The sequence below is a fragment of the Herpailurus yagouaroundi genome, unplaced genomic scaffold, assembly GCF_014898765.1.
Source record: "Herpailurus yagouaroundi ecotype Mexico unplaced genomic scaffold, PumYag 28, whole genome shotgun sequence".
Taxonomy (NCBI): Eukaryota; Metazoa; Chordata; class Mammalia; order Carnivora; family Felidae; genus Herpailurus; species Herpailurus yagouaroundi.
In genome coordinates this window covers 118,569,027-118,590,944 of record NW_024412376.1, presented here as the reverse complement: position 1 = coordinate 118,590,944, position 21,918 = coordinate 118,569,027, and the positions used below count along the sequence as shown (strand labels likewise).

The 21,918-nt window shown below is 35.4% G+C and overlaps 1 protein-coding gene and 1 long non-coding RNA gene across 37 annotated transcripts in view; one reads left to right on the top strand and one right to left on the bottom strand.

Moving 5' to 3' along the window:
- Positions 1 to 21,918, top strand: part of ADGRL3 (adhesion G protein-coupled receptor L3) — an 842,607-nt gene that overhangs the window by 131,268 nt on the left and 689,421 nt on the right. The gene's annotated exons all lie outside the window — the stretch shown is intronic.
- Positions 10,273 to 12,967, bottom strand: LOC121035129 (uncharacterized). Its single transcript, XR_005792761.1, has 2 exons — positions 12,589 to 12,967; positions 10,273 to 11,021 (listed from the first exon to the last, which is right to left on the bottom strand). It is a non-coding gene; the product is annotated as an uncharacterized LOC121035129 (long non-coding RNA).

Here is a 21,918-nt window from a genome sequence, read left to right as displayed (position 1 = left end):
CTCTCTCTCTCTCTCTCTCTCTCTCTCTCTCTCTCTCTCTCTCTCTCAAAGAATGGTAAATGGGTAATTATACTGAAAAAGCCAGAGTTGTGTTGGAAAATTTTAAATTTCCTTTCTTTGGGGGAGCTTTTGCACTGATGCTTTGGGGTAAATTTTCAACGCAGTGTGTGTTAAGATTGAACCATGTAACTCTCATTGATGTTAATGGGAATCTCTGGGCTAAATCTGCTCATGCTGTGCTGAAAATGTACCCCCTAACGTTTGAGTAGTTTTGGGCTATCATAGATACTAAAATAAAGTTATTATGGTCCACAGTATAAATATATATTTAGATAGTTTTGAGCATATTTATTTGATACAGTGTTATGTGAATTGTTATATAAGAGCTCAAATCTGATACACTGCCTCCTAATATTGAAAATAGTGGTGTTTAATGAACTAAACTATATATTTTACTTCAAACAAGACAGGGATGCTGTGGTTTATTTTGACTTCATTTTATTCCATGCTATGATTCTGAAAAGAAGTCACTATGGGACAAAGTGAAAGCACCCAATGGATTCGTTCATGTAATGCCATATGTTAGGAATATTCTTAGATCTTCCTTCTTTTTCTCCATTGTCCTTTTTAAAAAAAATTTTTTTTTAATGTTTATTTTTTTGAGAGAGATAGAGACAGACAGACAGAGTGTTAGTGGGGGAGGGACAGAGAGAGAGGGAGACACAGAATCCGAAGCAGGCTCCAGGCTCTGAGCTGTCAGTACAGAGCCCGATGCAGGCCTCAAACTCACAGACCGCGAGATTGTGACCTGAGCCTAAGTTGGACGCTTAACTGACTGAGCCACCCAGGCGCCCCTCCATTGTCCTTGTTTTTAACCTAAGTACATCCAAGTCTTCAAAAACATATCTAGCATAAGCCATACCTTGAGCTTTATCATCTTCGTTTCTTCATTTTGCTGGTTGAGGCAAAGAACATAAACATCCTTATAAATGTGCTCCTAGTTTGTTTTCTTTTCTATTTTCGTACATGTTTTCTCATTCAAGTGCTTTTTCATTGCATTTTTTTTTTTGAATGCTGGATTTAGAGAAACTCAAACTTATTGGAAAGCTAATCGGTCAGATACTGACTATATTTTGGTTTGGGATAGTATTATTTAGCTATAGATCCTTGTAACTCTATCAATAGTCAATCAAAAACAACTTTTTTTGATCATTTAAGAATGATAAGAGAACTTTTCTCGTTTCTACTTTCTGGGTAGCAGATTATTCCACGTAAGAAACTTCCTAAATTTTGCTGTGATTACTAGTGTTGTCGGCTTCTATACAAAGAGGGTCTCATGGGTTTGGTTTGTTACACTATTGAAATCTCCTGGTCCTCTTCCTGCCTTATTGTGTACTGTTCTTCATAGTCCCTCAAACTGAAAATTGATCTCCAGTCAGTAGTGTCAGTGATTTGACCTGCTCCGTGATCAGTCCTGCTCTGACGATGTGAATGAAATTCACAGAGGGAGACTTGATTACTGTCTCTGTTCGGACTGAACTGGTTGAAAGGGCTGTCAAGCTGCCTGAAATTTGGATGCTTTGGATGTTTGCCATAAAGAATTCTTTGCCCACCAAAGAGCTAAATTGAGCAGAGATGAAGGACTGGTGTGTATAGATTTCTTTTCCCCCTTGCTTCTGAACAACTAGAGGACAGGATACAAATTTAAAAGCTATACCCTTAGCATTTAAGTACAATAACTATTCTTGCGTGTCTTCCTGTTGTGGTTGCAAATAACTTTATAAAATAAAATAAGTGATGTACTTGGAAAAAAAAAAGAGCTGGTTAATAGAAACTCAGATCTTCCAACAGTATGGTATCATAGCTTGTCCCTGGTCTTGAAAGCTTATGATAGTAATGTCAGAGTTTCCTTCCTATAGGGATCAAACCATCCTTTGTTTGAAATGAAAAATCAGTCCTTTGGTCACTTAGACTTTTCTTCCTGTTCTTTCTTTTCTTTTTTTTTGTTTGGATTCTGATTTTAGTGTAGAAATTTGATTTTTTCTCCTGATTTATATAAAAAGAGAGGGATGTTCAATGAAAAGCCAACAATATAGAAAATTCTAGAAATTAATAAAATCACCTGATATTGATACACAAATGGATTTTGTTAAATTTATTATTATTATTTATTATTTTCTTAATGTTTACTTTTTGAGAGAGAGAGAGAGAGCACGTGAGTGCAGAGAGAGAGGGACACAGAATGAGAAGCAGGCTCCAGGCTCTGAACTGTCAGCACAGAGCCCGACACAGGGCTCAAACTCACAAACTGTGAGATCATGACCTGAGCCAAAGTCAGACACTTAACCGATTGAGCCACCCCGGTGCTGCAAATTTTGTTCAGTTTAGATCACTGTTCTTCCAGATATCTCTCTCTGCATGTTTATTAAATTGATGGTATTCCGTAAACTGTTTTTCTTTACTCAACAATATGTCATGACTCTTTTTTAAGACCATATATGTAGGTCTGTGTTCTATCTTTATGGCTGTACAAGATTCAGATATTTAGCTGATTTTATAATGGTGGACATATGGGGGTATTTCCAGCTTTCTAATACCATAAATAAGGCAGAGGAATAACTATGTCTAATTCATTGTTTTGTGTCAGGACATAGCTATTTAAGCTGTCTGAGCACATAGAGATGGCTTAGAAGGGTATAGATGTACCTCAGAGAACCTAGGGATGTTCAAAGTTTGGCCTCCTTTAGGGCCTGAAATCAAGAATAAATGAATTGGGGTCACTTTTGGGCACATTTCGTCATCTTCACTTCTCTTTGGCATCTGTTGGTAGTCTTTGTGCTGGGGTTATTTAGTGGAAGATGGTTGTTGCATAACTATATGTCCTCACAACTTGAGATTGATTAACGTTTTCACTTTTATTTCCAAATTCCAAGGAGAGAAACAGTATCTGGTTGGCATTGGTCAAGGGGCTCTTGCTTTCTAATCAGTTAGGTTCAAGGAGGGGAGGAATACCGCAGATAGATGGAGCACATAGTAGGAGCCGTGGAGATAGTAGGTGTGCAGGCTTTCCGAGGAGAGGGAGTAATGATGGAGAGAATGCTTCTGCATGTATTTTTATGTTTGTCTTATTATAACTTTGGGATAAATACCTATATGTAAAATTTCAGGAAAAAGATGCGTATTGCAAATTTTTGCATGTTCAGCCAATTTGATTATCAGAAAAGCTTTTCCAGGAGGCACTCTTTCCAATAGTACCTGCAATAAATGCTCTTTTCCTTGGTGCTTACACCAACAGCCCTTGGTTGCCAGTCTTTTAACTTTGAACCTATATCAGAGCCAAAAAAAAATACTACCAATTATGTTTCTGTAACGTTTATTTAAGGGGCACCTGGTGGTTCCGTCAGTTAAGCATCTGACTCTTGATTTCAGCTCAGATCATGATCTCACGGTTCTTGGGTTCGAGTCTCACATCAGGCTCTGCACTGACAGCATGGAGCCTGCTGGGAATTGTTCTCTCCCCTTCGCTCTGCTCCTCCCCTGCATCTCTCTGCTCTTCCCCCCACTATGTGCACATATGCACACGCTCTCTCTCTCAAAATAAATAAACGTTAAAAAAGTTTGTATGCTTCACTGAGACAGGCACCCTGTTTAAATTTTCCATAAATTAATTTTTCTGTGTCACTTTTGGCTCAATTTGTAGGAATTTTTTCTCAGTATTTGGATTATTAATAATTTGTCTATCATTGATTATAAATTATTTTACCACCTAGACTTTCTATCTCATTTATGATGGTTCTGCTATACAGGCATTAAAATGTTTTACTTAGCCCATTATTAAGCATTATGGAATTTTGGGTTTGAGGAATATATATATATACTACATAAGGCTAACTTTAGCCTTAAGTACTTAACATTGCTAGCTCTAAATTGCAGGTAAGTATACAAAAATGTATATAATTGCTCACAGAATTTAGTAGTCATTTTTCTAACTTGAATGCATATAATTTCAAATTGATCTTTCTTTCCTGGTTTGGGGAACTAGGAACATGGACTTTAAGCCAAAGGTGGGCACATTCATTGTTCTCTGGGAGTGGGCCAAGTCTCTTAGACAACGTGGTTTCATTTCATCTACTGTAAAAGAAGACATTTGGAACCGTAATTTCTATAACTGTGTATGGAGTATCTATAATTTATCAGGCTATTTATATGTGCTTTTTATTTATTCAGCGTTTCAACTGCATAAGGTAGGCATTGTTGCCTGCTTTATATGTATGGAGAATCTGAGGTTCAGAGAAATGAACTAAATTTTCTTATCATGCTGTTCGTATATGATAGAACTGAAATGTGAATTTAGTTCTGTCAAAATGTACAACTGTCCTTTCTGTGATTATATCATATATATTATACTATATGATATATAAAAGTGATACAGACCTGTGCTCTATAAACTTGGTTTCTAATTGGGGAAGAGGGTGTATTTAATGGATATTTGCCATCCAGGCCAATGATTCTTAACTAGAATAGTACCACCCTTGTAGCATTTGAAAACTCGCAAGAACATTTTCATTTGTCACATTGACTGGGAGTTGCCACTGGCATTTAGTGATTGGGACACAGGAATGTTAAAACATTTTGCAATGCCTTACTTCAGGCTCCTAGAACAAATAATTTTTCCCCACATTTGCTTTTGTGCCCCCATTGAGAGACCCTGTTTTTCCCTGTGATATACATGACGGTAGGGGACATTTCTTCTTGTTGTGTTATGTAACTGCCTAGTAAATGTGCATTGCCTTTAAGTTTTAGTCTTTCATTTCCTGTCCCGAAACCTTTCTAGAATCATAACCACAAATAGGAGCAGACATACTGATTGGGACAGTAGCCTTTACCACCATTTACTGTCTAACCCAGAGTTTCGATACTGGGCGTATTTGTTTGCTAAGAGACCATCCAGAGCCTTCGTGGTGTAATAGATTGTACATCATCATCTGTTCCTGTGATCTGATTTTTGTCTGTCAGAATATTTCACTGATTACTTTCTTGCTCACACTTATCTCCTGTTAACATCGAGCTACCAAGAGAACTCTGCTTTCATGCTCTTTTCTGCTATGCTCTCGGGGCTTGTTCCTTTCTCCCATTTTTTTAAAACCTCTGTAGATCTAACCCATTTTTTATTTTTCAGTTCAGGTATATTCTCCTCCTGGAAGCCTCCCCTGAAGCTGGAGGTGTAGGGGTAAACGTTTGTCCTCTATAATTCCAGAACACCCTGTTCATTATGCTTTTAAGGCATTTACCAACTTTCAGTTTCCTGTTCTTGGTTCCCCTCTAGCCTGTAAGCTTCCTAAAGATAAGGAACTATGTTTATTGCAGTAATAAGATTGTATTTTCCCTAAATTGGAGTTTAATGAACGTTTGGACTATTCTTAATGAATATACCAGCAAGGTAAGAACCTTGAGAGTGATTTTGGAGTAAGCTGTCCTTGCACCAATTCTGACTATTCAAACATTGGCTTATGTCCTGGGCTTCTTTTCATTGGAATGAACCTTGTAAAATCTTAGTACGTGTCCTTTTCACAAAAGAGATATTTATATGGCTTTAAATCCATCATGGTTTTCTAAATCTATCATCAAGTTTGGCAGTAGACACATTTTTTTGGCTTAATAAGGCTAAATTTTTATTAAAATTTACTCTCTGCAAAGGCTTTATTCCAAAAAAAAAAAAAATCAAATCATTTGCTTTGAATAAGCAATTTAATCAAAGTAGAAGATAATAACGTATACTTTGCAAGTAAAGTAGGAATAGGAGTTACACCCATGAATGGGAGAGAAGCTCAGTTTTATTAGTGACTTCTATTTCTATTTTGAGCTATTATCATAAATTGACTTACAAACAAACTTAGCACTGGATGTTGTATGTAAGTGGTGAATCACTAAATTCTACACCTGAAACTAATATTACACAGTATGTTAACTGGTATTTAAATAAAAACTTGGAAAGAAAAAAAAAGAAAATAAATAATGTGGACTAAACCTTAAAAAAGAAAAGTTTTAATGGGCCCATGCCACTATTAGGAATGCAAACAGTTAAAATTCAGAAGTATAAGAAATCACTGAGAAATGGAATTTTTGGATAATTAAGTATGCTGATTTAAAGGAGCTTCAAATTTATGAAGTGTGAACTAGTTACCTAAATTTTTCACTTGTATTACAAATATTTCTAAAATGCTTTAGCACATTAATTTTTAAGTAGGGCATTATAGAAATTATATATCCTCTTTGATATGAGATCTTATAGTGCCTAAGGATCATTTTTTGAAATATGAAGTTTCTAATTATAATTGTGGGTTATGAATGAAATTATGTGACATATCTCCTGAGTCCAGGACCTACTCTGGCTACCAGCGTTTTAAGAATAATGATTTATAATGTACTTTCTGGTGATTTATCTCTTTCTCTTAAAAATTGTATACAATAAAAATAGTTTAACTTAGCTGGGGTTTGTTGGTAATTATGGTTTTAATGTGTCTGTGAAATATAAGCTCTTTTGCTGATCAATGCTAATGACCATAATGAACTACGGAACATTAGTTCAAATAAGTAAATGGTTAGAGGTTGACAGAATAACTGAAAATGTCACTTAAATTAGTGAAGTGCTCTTTCCTGTTATGATATATATCTGAGTTTGCTTTTAGCTTATAAATAAATATATATACTTATATATGGTAGTAAGGAAAATTGAAGTATTCCACAATTCTCTTAAAATATTCTACTTTTTATATAATTAATTGAAAAGTGGATACATTTCAATGAAAATAAAGCCGCCATCTCACATTTTGTGGATTTTTGTCTTGAGAAAACCCACTATTCTATGTTAGGTCAAGGTTAAAGAATTTATTGTCTTTGATGGCCCTGACCATTGGATTGCTGGCATGGTGAAAATCCATAATGCATTAATGGGTGAACTTCTCACCTATGTGATACTTCTCACAAAGAAGTAAAATGATGAGATTTATTTCTTCTGCTTTGGGGAAATGAGGCAAGGTGCAAGAGTTAAAAAGCTGTCTCCTTACCAATAAACCACAGATAAAAATGGCTGGTTTGAGTCTAAGTCCTAAGCACATGAGAATACTTACTGAAGCTTTTTTTTTTTTTTTTTTTTTTTTTTTTGTAAATGAAAGAGCATATATAGGGAAATTTTAACTTTGGTGTAAGCGTGCTAATATTGCTGACAGAACTATATCTTTGTGATAATTAGCTATGCTCTATAAGGCTTTACCACAGCACTGTAATGACTCAGGGGACATGATTTGAACTCTGGAACTTTTGAATCCTTATAATTAAAAACTAATGGGATTCTACTTTATTCAGTGTTCTATTGTTCAGGGTACAGGTAAAACATCACAAAATATATAGTATAATATCCTGGGAATGTACTAAATTAGAAGTTCCTCAATTTTATTTGAGACTGTCACTTCTATGGTGTTTATTCTGGATATGTTCTTATTTAAACATTGAATTTTATTGAACTTTCTGATCTTAGTATTGCCAAAACATCATTCAATATAAAATTTTATTTGCAAAAATTACATAAGAAATAGTTTCCATTGTTTGCAGATACTTTAAATGTATTCCTTTATCTGAGGATTAGAGTAGTTTTTCTGAAATATTAGGAAGGAAGGAAAGAAGTTCTACCCTTGGAACATTTTGTAAATTGCTTTCCTCTTTCTGGTATAATCAGGAAAGAAACTGAGAAAAATACTCTGTGTTGAAGAGATACTAATTATGTGTAGTAGAGTTTAGAAGGGTGAATGTTGGCATAAAATGAAAGTAAAAGGAAGCATTCTAAAATTAAATACCTAAAGCTTTCAAAGGAGAACATTGTGGTCACTATCGCTAAGTGTCCTTTGGGGCAACCTTCTTTTCCTTAAACTGTGACCAGTTTCCATAGGTCTAGAAAATGTGCCTTAAGGGGCGCCAGGGTGGCGCAGTCGGTTAAGCGTCCGACTTCAGCCAGGTCACGATCTCGCGGTCCGTGAGTTCGAGCCCCGCGTCAGGCTCTGGGCTGATGGCTCAGAGCCTGGAGCCTGTTTCCGATTCTGTGTCTCCCTCTCTCTCTGCCCCTTCCCTGTTCATGCTCTGTCTCTCTCTGTCCCAAAAATAAATAAACGTTGAAAAAAAAAAAAAAGAAAAAAAAAAGAAAATGTGCCTTAGAAGCAGGATTTCCTGAGCCATATTTTGAGACTCTGGAAAACCTTCTGCCTCTGTTGCTAGTTGGGTTTGACCATGTTAATCTGTTTAATTTTGATTAGGAACAATAAACGTAAATATGATTTTATACACTACATAGTTTTTAAAAAACTCTTTGACAAGACCATAAAATAATGTCTTTTTGAATTCTGTCAAGTTAGATTGGTGAGACAGCTTTGTTAGGATTTTTCTATTCACCAAATTGGATTTAGAAAGAGATTTGTCATCCTAATAGGTTAAATGAGGGCAAAATCTGGTCTTAAGTGGTATTCTATTATGACATTGAATAAAATATCCTAAATTCATATAGGAGGCATGCTATTTGCTTCCTCATTAAACACAAAAGAGTGACTATAATCCATATAAATTTAATTAATAACTTCCTTTTAAAAATACATTTATAAACTATTTATGAAAAATAGAATTATTTACTTTTCCTTGGAAAACTTGCTTAAAAATAAGAGGACCAGCTTATTAAAAATTAATGAAGTGTTGGGTTAATAACAGTTATTTATTTTTTATTTGAAGAAAACTTCTTTTAAAAACACTTCATGGAGAATTTATATCCAGGTTGTGAGGATGGGCTTGTCTCATGTAAATAGGGGATACCTAGAAAAGCACTGCTCAATGCATAGATTCCTTTTCATTCTGTTTCATTCTTAAAATTATTCAGCTTTTAAAGACATATCATGACTGTTTAAGATTATCCCTGTAATGAGAAATCACAGCATGCATCTTGAAAAATGGTTCTACTTCATCTTTTCTCATTCATCTCCTAGTGCAAATTATAAATGCATGAGTGCAATGTATGGCTATTCAGGTCAAATTCTCTTTCAGGACTGATGTTCCTGTTATGCAGTTTATCCATCTATTAACATCCTGAAATGTCAAAATCTTCATTTTTTTTTTAAGAGTGGAATGTCAGTTTCTTTTTTTTTTTTTTACTTAGAGCAATTTACCCAGGAAAAAAGAGATTTGACAGTTGCAGCCATTGGGGCAAAGACTGGCTGAAAGGAGTAAATGTTCAAATAAGTATCAGAGTTCCCACAGTTTGTGTATTTCTAGGACAATGCACGAGGTAAAATGGAAGTGCAGATAAAAAATATCCATGTATGTGTATAAAACATCTGATTCCCAAATTTCAGTTTTGAGAAATATTTCTTCATTCCTGTAAACACTTTATTTCAAACTCTGAAGGGACTTTTGTGTTCTGACCTGATGTATCATTGATATTGCATGAAGGTAGAGAAGTTTTCAATTAACTATTGTTTACATCTAAATATCTAATATAAACTGTGATTAAATGTTTTTCCCTGATAATTAGAATTTTATTTATTGTCAGATTAGCAATAAGGAAACCAAGGATATTATGTATATGGAAAATAGGTTGGATAGAAAACAAATATTATAGATACTAGTAATAATAGAAAATATATGATATATTCTATAAGAACTTAATTGTAGTATATAAAATGCATAATGTATACAACATCGATCTTCCCTTTAAAACAGTTCAAACGAATGTGTTAATTAACTTAATTGTGGTAATCATTTCACAATGTACATATCAGATTGTACACCTTAAAAATAAAAATTTGGTGAGTAGTATTTAGATCAGTGCTGGACTACACAAGCTACATTTTCATATTGGCAGTCAAATCTAAACAAAATGCTCCCCCTCAAATCTCTGAAAATTCTCCTTTTGTGAGGAAAGGGTTTGGGATAGCTGTTTTTCTTTTCCATTTCAAAAATGAGTTGGACCTGAGAAATGATTTGTTTGTTATCCCTACTCCATATGGATTGAAAATACCTTCCAACATGCCCATGTTGTAGAATCCAATCAAGTCTATGCAGTCCTGTAAGGTCTGTGAAGCTGAGCCTCTGTTCCTTTCTTTTATTTTAATTCTCTCGTTAGACTCTGCTGACTGAGAAGGTCTGCCAGTTTTAGAGTTTCCCCTCTAAAAGCAGTGTAAGGAGCATGGAAGGTAGCAGGTTATTTTGGTAGCTTGTTTTCCTTGGAGTGAGTGAGTGAGTGCCTGTGTGTGTGTGTGTGTGTGTGTGTGTGTGTGTGCGTGTGTGTGTGTATTAGGGTGGAAATCGGGCTCATTATGCCTTTCAGTTTATTCGTTTGTTGGTCCCCTGTCAACCTGCCAGCCCTCTCTGTGGGATAACTGCCCTTTGTATAATAATCTGCCAACATTCATGGTGGTTGCATTCACTGTACCCATTCTACTGTGGAACTCCATTACAACTGGGGTTTGAATGCAAAGCTTCATGATATCTGGATATAAACAGTGTGCTGAGCCACAAAGGCATTCTTTGTATTTCTTAGTCTTCTTATAATCCCTAAAAAAATAGCTTTGAAGACAGGATTTTCTGGAAATGGGGAGGCAAATACACGCAAGTTACCCACTGTTCCATACTTTCATAATGTGATGTGTTGAGGGAGGAGGGAAGTTCCTAGTTTTAAAACCTGATTCATTTGTTAGGCTAAAGTGGGCTACATTTGAGGCCAATTTCCTACCTGCGGAGGTGTGGGTGAATTGGCCTTTGTTTTCCTGCAGTTACCTTCCTTGGCAGGTGGCCACATTGATTATTCTTGGCTTCTGCTTTAGAAGTGCCTCTCTGATCCTTGTAATCTCCTGCTTTGTCCACCGCAGTCCTTTAGAATTCTTACCCCTGAACTGCATTCTCAAAGGAAGAGGTGCCTTATGGTTATATGGTTACCTCCTTTGAGTCTCTTTGGTTGATTGTCTCCTCTGTGGATGACTGAGGTGCTTTGGAGAATAAAAAAAAAAAGACAGAATCTTCAGCAGATAAGTGACAATTACAAATTAAACGGGCTTGGTTTCCTTCCCTCCACACCCTCACCCATTACTTTAGAGACAGAATTAAAACCCTGAGTTACGAAGGAAAGTAAGACAATCGGGATGTTACAGCAAGCTAATGAAATACTATGCCTCTGACTTTTATCATTCCCGGGCCCTCCTAGGGAATTTGCAGAGGCTTTGTGAAATTCCAGGTACTTTCTTCCTTTTTTCCTCTTTTCTGTTTTGTCGAAATTTTGACTTAGATGGAAATGGTGCATTCATTTGTTCTGTACAAAAAAATCTGTGTAAGCTGATACTTGAATGAACACATTAATGTATTGAGCACATGCCTAGTACTCTGCTTCACATGTGTTTCCTCATTTAATCAACTTAAGGTGTGACCCTGACAGTGCTTCCTTGGAGATTCTTTGTTGTTGTTGTTGTTGTTGTTTTTAAAGACACATAAGTCTATTCATATTATTGTACCTTGGTTGTTTATGCAGAGCATTGACCTGCATAAATACCTAAGAAAACCCTTATTTAAACACATGCATACACTAAAAAGATAGCCATGTCTACTGATATTTTCATAAATGTAGATAGATACAAGGCAGGTCCTAGGTCTTTTAGCTACTGTAATTAAAAGAGGGGCTCCTGAATGGTTTGGTCTGTTAAGTGTCTGGCTCTTGATTTTGGCTTAGGTCATGATCTCACAGCTGTGGGATCGAGCCTCACATCAGGCTCCATGCTGAGCATGAAGCCTACTTAAGGTTCTCTCTCACTCTCCCCCACTTGCACGTGCCTTCTCTCTCTAAAAGAAAATATATCATGATCTCTCTAACACTGAGTTGTTTTGAAAGCTTTCTGCCCAACATGGGGCTTAGCCAGCCAAGTGCCCCTTAACATTGAGTTTTAATTCATCTTCTGAGTAGTACTTCAAGACCTCCATGCAATGCAGCATACGCCTTTCTGTTCATTATGTTTGTAGGTGATTCTCAAAATCATCATGCCTCTGATTCACTGGTATTTGTGTGTGTGTGTGTGTGTGTGTGTGTGTGTGTGTGTGAAACAGAGAAGAGATTGACTGGATATATCAGGTACTGTTGTGGCACAGAAATTTGTATGTAAGTAGGCAGTTTGGTTTTCATACAAGAAGTTCAGAAACCATAGCGGAAGGACACTGAGGAAGATTGTCATGTGTGGTATCTAATGTTCTAAATCATTCTCTATGCAGCTCTGTTCATCAACTTGGCTGATTTAACTATGTATTTCTAAATTTGATCACCGGAAGAACACTGTATGTATACACACACACACACAACTTTTGTATATATTTTTAAATATTGTACAGGTAGCACAATATATTTTCTATTCATCATAAAAACAATTGAATAACTACTAAGTGAAAGTCAGTGTAATAAACTATAATGGGTATTTTACATGAATGTAAATGCCTTACTCTAGTCTTAGGAATTTTAGGTAAGCTAAAAGAATGTAACAGTATTATGAAAGTGTATTTTACATGAAATCTTACCAAGTAATACTGTTTCCCCATGCCAGCAAACTTGACTCATGATCATTCCATGGGTCACACAGGCACTACTGTGATGTGATTAGATTCCTAATCTCTGGCACTGTTCTCATGACTGAGCACTGATGGTAGTATTAGGGAGATTTAAACATTCTCTTCGTAGGCCCACCAATATAGTATTTAAATGCTTTTCTGTCAGACTGACTCCCAACAGTGATTGATCCAAACTTACGCTTCATTCTAGCCTTTGCTCAGGACACTTCATTTCTCAGTACTTCCTATTAAACAATTATAAGAATAGTTGTAACTCATAGATATTTATTTTGAGACTTGGTGAAAACATGTGCACAAGCCCTTAGTACAGCGCATCATAAATACTCAGCCTTCCATCAGTCTTTTTTTTTTTTTTAATTTTTTTTTTTAACATTTATTTATTTTTGAGACAGAGAGAGACAGAGCATGAACGGGGGGGAGGGCCAGAGAGAGAGGGAGACACAGAATCTGAAGCAGGCTCCAGGCTCTGAGCTGTCAGCACAGAGCCTGATGCGGGGCTCGAACTCACGGACCGTGAGATCGTGACCTGAGCGAAGTCGGACGCTCAACCGACTGAGCCACCCAGGCGCCCCAACCTTCCATCAGTCTTTAGGTGATCAGGAGTGTCAAGGAAACCTAGACACTCTACAGACTTGTTGATTGTGGGTCTCAGCACAGTTTTGTTTAACTTAGATGTTTGTTAGGCTCAACAATGCAGTTAGATCTGTTTCTTTTATACTAAAGGAGATCTGAGAGATTTTTAAGTAAACACCCATGACACCATCTTTCATTTCAGTAACTGAGGAAAATGTATACAGAATAATGAATGAGCTGGTATTAGATTGATTTATTTGATTCAGATATAAAATACATACCTTCTAGCCTCACTGTACTTTTGATGATTAAGTTATGGTGCCCCAACTCACAGAGGTTGAATTCATTGTTATTGAATAGCATCCATTTGATTATCATTTACACCACGTAAGAGGTTTTTCGTGTATTTTAAATATTACTGGGAATGTGAACTTTCTTTTATACTACCTTTAAAAAATATTTTTTTCTTTTGAATTTGTTCTAGTGAGAACATATAGCTACACAGATATGTAAATAGTCTTATGACTAAAATTGTCTTGCCCTCTGTATGTTAGTATGAATTGGCAGAGATGGTTCCATAGTTTGGAATTGGTTCTGTATGATGATGGAGCCCAGGGGGACAATCTCGGATTTCTAGGTCCTTGGGTTTGTGAAGCTCAGGTTTTTTTGGAACCCGTCTGCTGCCAGCTGGCTTATTCTCAGAGGAGGCACTCTGGCAGGAACTCTTCAGGCAGATAGAAGCCGTCAGTTCGCTCAAATAACTGAAAAACAACATTATTGGAATACTTGTTTGGGATTTCTTTTTTTCTACTGGCCGTGGCTGCCATGTAAAGAGGAGCGTGAGATGGGGTGGGGTATCTGACTCGGCCTGTTCTGCACTTCCTTAAGTTCTCCATCTGAAGATGAAGTGCTTTACTTTCACACTGTGATGTGGTGATTAGGCTTGTATTTTAGACAGGACATGCATCAGAGCCATCATCACTCAGATTCAAACTAAATTGGACATTCTGCTCTAGGGAATAATTCTGCTCTACTCACATCTGACTGCTTGCTGTTCACCAGAGGGTAGCCCGACTAGCTCTATTAATCCTCATTTGAAAGTCCAGTCCAAAAAATCACCTTCTCGGTAAATCCTTTCTCACCTTCCTCATTCCCACCATATCTTCCATGCTTGTCTTTGTTATAGCAATTAACAACTTCTAATTGTTTTTGTCTCACTTTTGGGGGGCAAGGAGAGTGGGATGGGCATTTATTTCCATACTGTCTCTTTCTGTATAGCTTTATTTTTTTGAAATCCCCAGTTTAAGGTCAGGCACATACTAAGTGCTTAATAAAAGCAGAATGAGTTAATGTGTCATTTGGCTACCTCTTTGTATTGTAGACTTAAATATGGTGTCACTGGTGGTGACTGAACAATATTGCTTTTGTCCAGTTTGACAAAATGCAATATATACCAGTTCATCTGTCTTACCTTATTTATCTTGCTCTGTCTGGAATATTACTATTCGTCTGGAGAATTATGCTGAACTTTCTCCTTTAAAGACTTTTTTATGAAGTTGTTTTTCACTAGTATTTAGCAACAGAAGTGGTAATAAATAATGATACATCAGGAGCCAAAGGACTTTGTTTGTTTGTTGTTGTTGTTGTTTTTCAACGTTTTTATTTTATTTTTGGGACAGAGAGAGACAGAGCATGAACGGGGGAGGGGCAGAGAGAGAGGGAGACACAGAATCGGAAACAGGCTCCAGGCTCTAGCCATCAGCCCAGAGCCTGACGCGGGGCTCGAACTCAGGGACTGCGAGATCGTGACCTGGCTGAAGTCGGCCGCTTAACCGACTGCGCCACCCAGGCGCCCCTGTTTGTTGTTTTTTATAGGGTTTTTTTTTTCCTCCTTTGAATTGTGTCTGTGTGCATGGGGGTAGGGTGGGGTATATGATGCTGGGAGTTATATTAGTTTGAGGAACCATAGTAACTTTGAGGCCAGAAATGGATTTAATAACAATTCTTTTAAAATAGTTTGCTTTCAATGCACTCTCTGGGATGTAACTTTGTCAAAATAACATTGATATTTTTAAGATGTATGTATATTTTGTCTTGTTTGGTATAATGAGTGGGGTGTGGGTCTTTTGTTCTTGTTTTATGTAAAACTATTTTATTAAGTATATAACCTATGGAAATCAATGTAATTTTGAGGAATAGCTATATTTCATATTTTCAAAACTATTAATCCATGGAGATATTTGTTAACATGGGAATATTCATATTTTTATTTGGGTAAATTTTATTTGAATAATTATTACTATAGGAATTTATGAATTCTTAGGAAACAGCATGCAGGTGTATCAAGTTAAAGTATAAAACTCCAGCCCCTCCTGTTGCCCATAAGTAAATAAGGTAAATGATTTACTATGTATTTTTCTCTGTATGTACTGTGTCCTATATGGGATTGTGTATTTATAAATGAGATATTTCTGTGCATAAATATGGCATCTACATATAAAGCACATAAAATATTCATTTAAGAATTAAAACACAGTTGTTATACAGAATGTTCCCTCAGATGTTTTTGTCATTTCAAAACTTATCTTAGAAATATTCCTGTTAGTGTATGTAGGTTTCTTTTATCAGTTTTATAGTAGTCTTTTATAAACAAGATCCACAATTTAGTTATTCAGTCACTTATAGTTGGAGTTCTGGGTTGGTTTAAGTTTTTTCCTACTTTGAATATAAATACGGCAGACATCATGGTCATACCTATTGGTGTCTTGGTGTGATTATTTTGGGAGAGTATAATTGTAAAAGTGGAATTATAGGGGGAATTATGAAATAAATAGTGTTTTGCTAAACATTGCAAACCACTCTAAAATGGAGGTTTTTCTTATACATGCTTATTTTAAAACTAGGATCTTGGTATTTTAGGGCAAATACTTTTATTTCTGATTATAAAATAATGAGTATTCATTGTAGAAGTTTTAGAATTATGAAATGTTAAAGAATAAAAAAAAAGGGTTTATATGCCTACCATCTAGAGGCAAGCATTGTTTTCATTGTGGTATGTTTACTTCCAATCTGTATTTCCCTATGCATAATTTTTACTCTGTTGATAGCTCACAATTTTATCTTTTAATTTCCTATTTGACATTATAATGTAGGCATTTATACCTGCATCATTAGAAACATTGAAACACCAATATGCTGATTATCCTATTTATCATATAGCACTACTATGATACTTCATGTCTTTATTTTGATACTTAATAGGTCTCCATTTTTAGCAATCTTGAATAATAAGTATCTTTCACGTAAAGTTTTCTCTGTATTAATTAGTCTCTTAAGTCATAGAAGTTATATAAATATTGGGTTAAATAGTAGTCATATTATAATAGATTGATGCTCTTTGCCAAATTATTTCCCACATAGATTGTACCAATTGCATTCCCTACTGTAGGATTAAATATGCCTATTACAGCATTCCCACGCTGCTGGTAAAGGGTTTTTATGATGCTTGAAGGGATACAATCCATTTCACTTCTTGGAGTCCCAGGGTATTATTTCTTATTTGTTATAGGCACTTTATAGATTTGGCTTAAAGTTAAAATTTGGGCCAAACCTCTGGAGCCTGTCAGTTGACCAAAATTATTAATTCATGACTATTTACTTATTGTGTAGCTTCCCTTGCAATATCGGGATAAACAATGATAAACTATTGAATTACATAAATATTTAATAGTGATAATGAAAACTTACACTCTATCTCTAGAGAAATGTCATGTATATGTAAAGTTTCCTTTCTAATTTGTATGTTTCTGAGTGATCCCGGAGGAGAATGTCTTGGGCATCCATACCTGACATACCCCACATAGCTCAGGGTGGGGAAAAAAGGTATCACCGTCTCCTTGGTGGCCATTTTCTCCTTCATATTTCTCTTCTTTTTGTGATAAGCCATATTCTTTTGAGATTCTTGTCTCTGGGCTTTACCACCTTCTTCCTAATTGCTGAAATGATGAATCTAGTCATTTTTTTCACTCAGGAAATCTTCAAGGGTCAGTCTCATCAAGTCCTTAACCTTGTTTACAGTAACTTCAAACAGCTGTGATTTTAACACGTCTCAATTTTTTCTTTAAATGTTTGTTTATTTTGAGAGAGAGAGAGTGAGAGAGATCGTGTGCGAGCAGGGAAGGGGCAGAGAGAGAGGGACAAAGAGAATCCCAAGCAGGCGCCATGCTGTCCGTGCAGAGCCTGATCAATCCAAGGAACCATTAGCTCACAACCTGAGCCGAAATCAAGAGTCCAGTGCTTAACTGACTGAGCTACCCAGGTGCCCCTTAATACCTCTCAGTTTTGAGGCTTAACCATTTCTTGTTACTTTACCCCTCTGCTGTGATTATCCTATATCTTATCATCACCATATATTTATTTCAACTTTCATAACCCCAAAAATTAGACCTAACCTTTCTGACTAGTCTCCTTTCCTCTCCTCCCCTTCACCCCTCCTGTCTACTCCCCTCCCCTCCCCTCATAGCATCAATATGTTTAATTCATTGATATTTTTTTCCTTATCTATGTTAGATCCCATATCATCATTTTGCTAATAGCCTTGCAACTACACTCAAAAGCCTTGCTCCTTCTCTCTCTATCATACCAGCCTGGCAAGATGTCCTACTATGTGTCATAAGTGATATGTTGGGAGGACCCTGGCCAGGTCTTTGCTCTCTTGCTGACTAGTATTATAACCTTGGCAAGTTACTTCACTAATCTAGGCTATATAAATTGTGATGTTTGGACTAGATCCTCATTTTCTAAAATATAATAGATGCTAGACCCAGATGTTACATAAAAAAGGAATCTCACAGTCAAATGAATTTGTCAAACACAGCATATTATTTCCTCTTACAAATTTACAGTGCATAATACCATATAACATCTTAAAGTCTGAGAATTCCTATAGGGAGAAAAAACAATTTAACATTGTTTATCCTAGCATTTCTCAACCTATTTGACTATGGAGTGTCATACACTTAATTCATATCTGCAGAACTTGACTTCAGTTAAACACACTTTGGAAGATGCTGGTCCAGATTATCTTTGGCATTACTTATTTTTGATCTTTAATTTCATGATTCTTTAATTTACTTTATATGCTTGTTCAGTCACCAAGAATGTCTAGGATAGATGCACTTCAGTATCTCCATAATTCAGTGAGATGGATTTATGCTATGTATCACCCACAAATAAAATAGTGCATTGACAGTGGTCCTTCTTTAAGAAGACTTTTTTAGAGATCAGCAGTATTTTATATGGTATATCAGAGAGAGAGAGAGAGAGAGAGAGAGAGAGAGAGAGAGAGAGAAACAATTCCTATGATTTATTAACTACAGCATGGCAAGTAATCCCTTATTCCACAGTCATCACTCAGGGAAAATGAAGGTTTCTTTAAGACCTTCCTTCAAAGTCACTTAAATGAAAAAGATGCATTTTTTTTTTTGAAATGCATGTATATATAAGAATTGCCAATAGTTGCTTTGCATAATCTAGTGATTCTGATAGGTTGCTTGAGTAAGTACAAGTTAAACAGATGCACGGATGTACAGGATTGTAAAGTTCAAGGGAAATGCAAACTTGATTAACAAAAGTCACTGTCAGAGACTAATTGTAATTCTGCAGCATATGAATCCTTGAATAATGTCCCCTAAAAGGTCAGCCAAAAGTCCTGCTTCTGTCTACTGTTCCCTTGAAGAGAGTTTTCAAATTTAGGTATTTCCTGGCATCATAAAAGTCAGAGCTATAAAGCATTTTTTTTAAAGTTTCTTTTACAAGTTAAAGCAACATGAAATTCGTGAGAATAATTGTTGAACCTTATTTAGTCATTAAGTAATAAAGAGATTTAGCTTTTAATTAAGTTAACTAAGTGTAGTAGTACATGTGAGTGAGAACTATATAAATTGTATACATCCCTTTTTTGTTTGCTCATTTCATTGTCTTAAATTTATCTTTTGAGAAAATATTTCTAAATTTGACCTTTTTTCATATATTGATTTAGCATATTAAAGATTTACACCAATGTTATTAGTTATGCATTTTTAAATAATTATGTTAGTTTTATTATAAATATGGGATATAATTTCCCAAGAGCATAGCAGAAATAATGAATTAGTACTTAGACATTTTTCTAGCTCTAATGATTAAATGATTGCTTCAATAGTGTAATTTTTCAACTCTACATAATTAATGACTCTGAATAAGCAATTAAATTATGTTTAATTTTGATAACTGTTATGATTAAATAATTACATATTTTGTTATTTCTAAAAATTAATTGTTTTATCGGCTGTGATGTTGAGTTCTCATTTAATTTCTTGATTTTTGTTTTATAGGAAACATTTCTAAGTCAAACAAAAAGCCCATGTGATAGCATTGGGAAATCTCTGTTTATTGCATGGCCAGGAATAAAAACTCTGGTCTAAGTACAAGGGCAGTTATTATTAACAGATTCAAGAAATCTACCTAGAGGATCGTCATTATTGATACTTTCTGACAGGAAGTTTTCTGTGGCATACTACACTTTTGTGTCTCTTTTGTCCTCCTATAAAATGCTCAACATTTTATTAATGAGTTGAAGAATGACATCAAATGTAATTTCTCCTTATTTGCAGAGGACACTTACTTGGTAGCAAAATCATACATTTCAGAATAAATTCCAACATTGTTCTCTTCAGGCCATAAAATTTGCATGAGTTGAAGAGGTTCATGGCATCTGATTTCTATGAGTCAAGAAATCATTTGAGGAATTACTATATTGACATGAAGTGGGTTTGGAGCTACTCATGTAGATAAGACTGAGGGGGTTTAATTCATTTGACAGTTCTGATCGAGGGCTTACTGTATGTGTTGCTCGGGTGCTCCTGTACCTGCAAGGGATTTATAGTACCAGCTGAAACAGATATATACAAATGAGTGAAGTTCAATAGTATATTGCATTTCCTATGCATTTGATCCGTCAAAAGTGGCAGGTTTGCGTAAGAAAAGAACCAAAGTTATTTTAACCGTGGGCATCACTTTGGAAGTTTTAGGTTTCAGTTACCTTACCACGGTTTGACATTGTGGTGGTGTCATTAATGAAAATTAATCTTATCCAGAATAAAGCAGTTATGCTTGGTATTGAACAGAAAGAAACTTCAGAATGACAGCCATTCTTAGAGGTCCTAATTATGAAAAATTATGATGGTGAAGAAGTTCCAGATCATATTATATAAAGAAATGTAGAAAAACTGTTTAGCCTGAGAAAGAGTATAAATATTTGGGGGCATGACAACTTTGTATAGATGTCCTTAGATGCCATGATCCGTGCTTTACTATTCTGTGTCCTGTAACTTGTCGTGAAAGTTAATGCAACTTTCAGAGCACCCAAAATTACATATGTGAATGTACAAGAAACTTTAAGCTTTTCCATTGATATGTGAGACCTCCCTAGATTAGTAATGAGAATTGTTTTTAAATTTTTTATATGCCTTTCATTACATCAAAGTGAAAACTTTCAGCTTTGTAAGGGAAAAAAAAAAGGAGAGATAGCTCTTTTTTTTTTTTCATTTCCTGCTACCAGGTGGGAAGGTATATTACATTATATTCCCCCCTCCCCGCCCCCTGCCCCGTGACTAAGTCACTTCCTACAGCTAGAGGAAGGTGCATTAGCTCTTTCAGTCCAACAGATATTGCTTAATGCATTACCAAACAGTAGAGCCCAGTGTGTTATTAATACACTGTTTTGGTTTTCAGTATATAACTCACAACTACTCAGAATGGTGTTTTGAACTATAAGTCCTTCGGTATGATGCCTGACTTCACTAGAAATAAAGCTAGTGCAAATTATGCCTGTGTTTAAACCCCGTGATTCATATTTAAAATCCTAGTGAAAGTAATGACTCCAGTCAAATGAAAGGACCTATGACAGACATTGGCAGTTTATTAAGTTAGATACTCAAAGATGTTGCATATTCTTTGAGAAAAAAATGTTGAAGTTTTGTACTGTGCTCAAAACCAGAATCCTAAGACAAGGAATTGGCCTGTTGATCAATGCTATCTTTTAACATGAATCTTGACTTTGTGTATCTTCTATATGGAGAAATTGCATTTATCTTACCATGGTGAAAAAAGTCAGCTTGAGGTACTTGTTAAAAGTACTATTAGAAAATTTATATCTTTATTCTGTAGTGATCAAAAGAAGCTATATTCAGATTGTAATTTTTATTTCTACCTCAATGGATTATTTCTTGTCCATCATTTCTTAAAGACAGACAAGCTGACTTTTTAATGTTTCCCCATCATCTAAAACCAGCAGAGAATACTCTTAGATATTTTTGTACTTTTTCTCAATATGTAAAAAAAGCAAATATTATTGAAAAAATAGAAAATAATGATTACCAAAAAGAAGGCAAAGCAAATCAAACTTGAAAATCCAGAGATAAGACACTCTTTATTTCCATATTCACATAGGAATGTTTTTAATCAAAATGATCATAATATGGCTATTTTCCAATGCATTTGGCTCTTCATTTTGCATTTATTTATGTTATATTGTTTGAAATTGCCAGGAGGGTAATTTTTGAACGTGTATCAAGATACTAATCTTTTTCTTTTTTATTCAAAAAAAGCTACAGCTTTCTCTTTTTAACATTCTGTAATTATTCTTCCCTGGGTACTTCAGTGAGA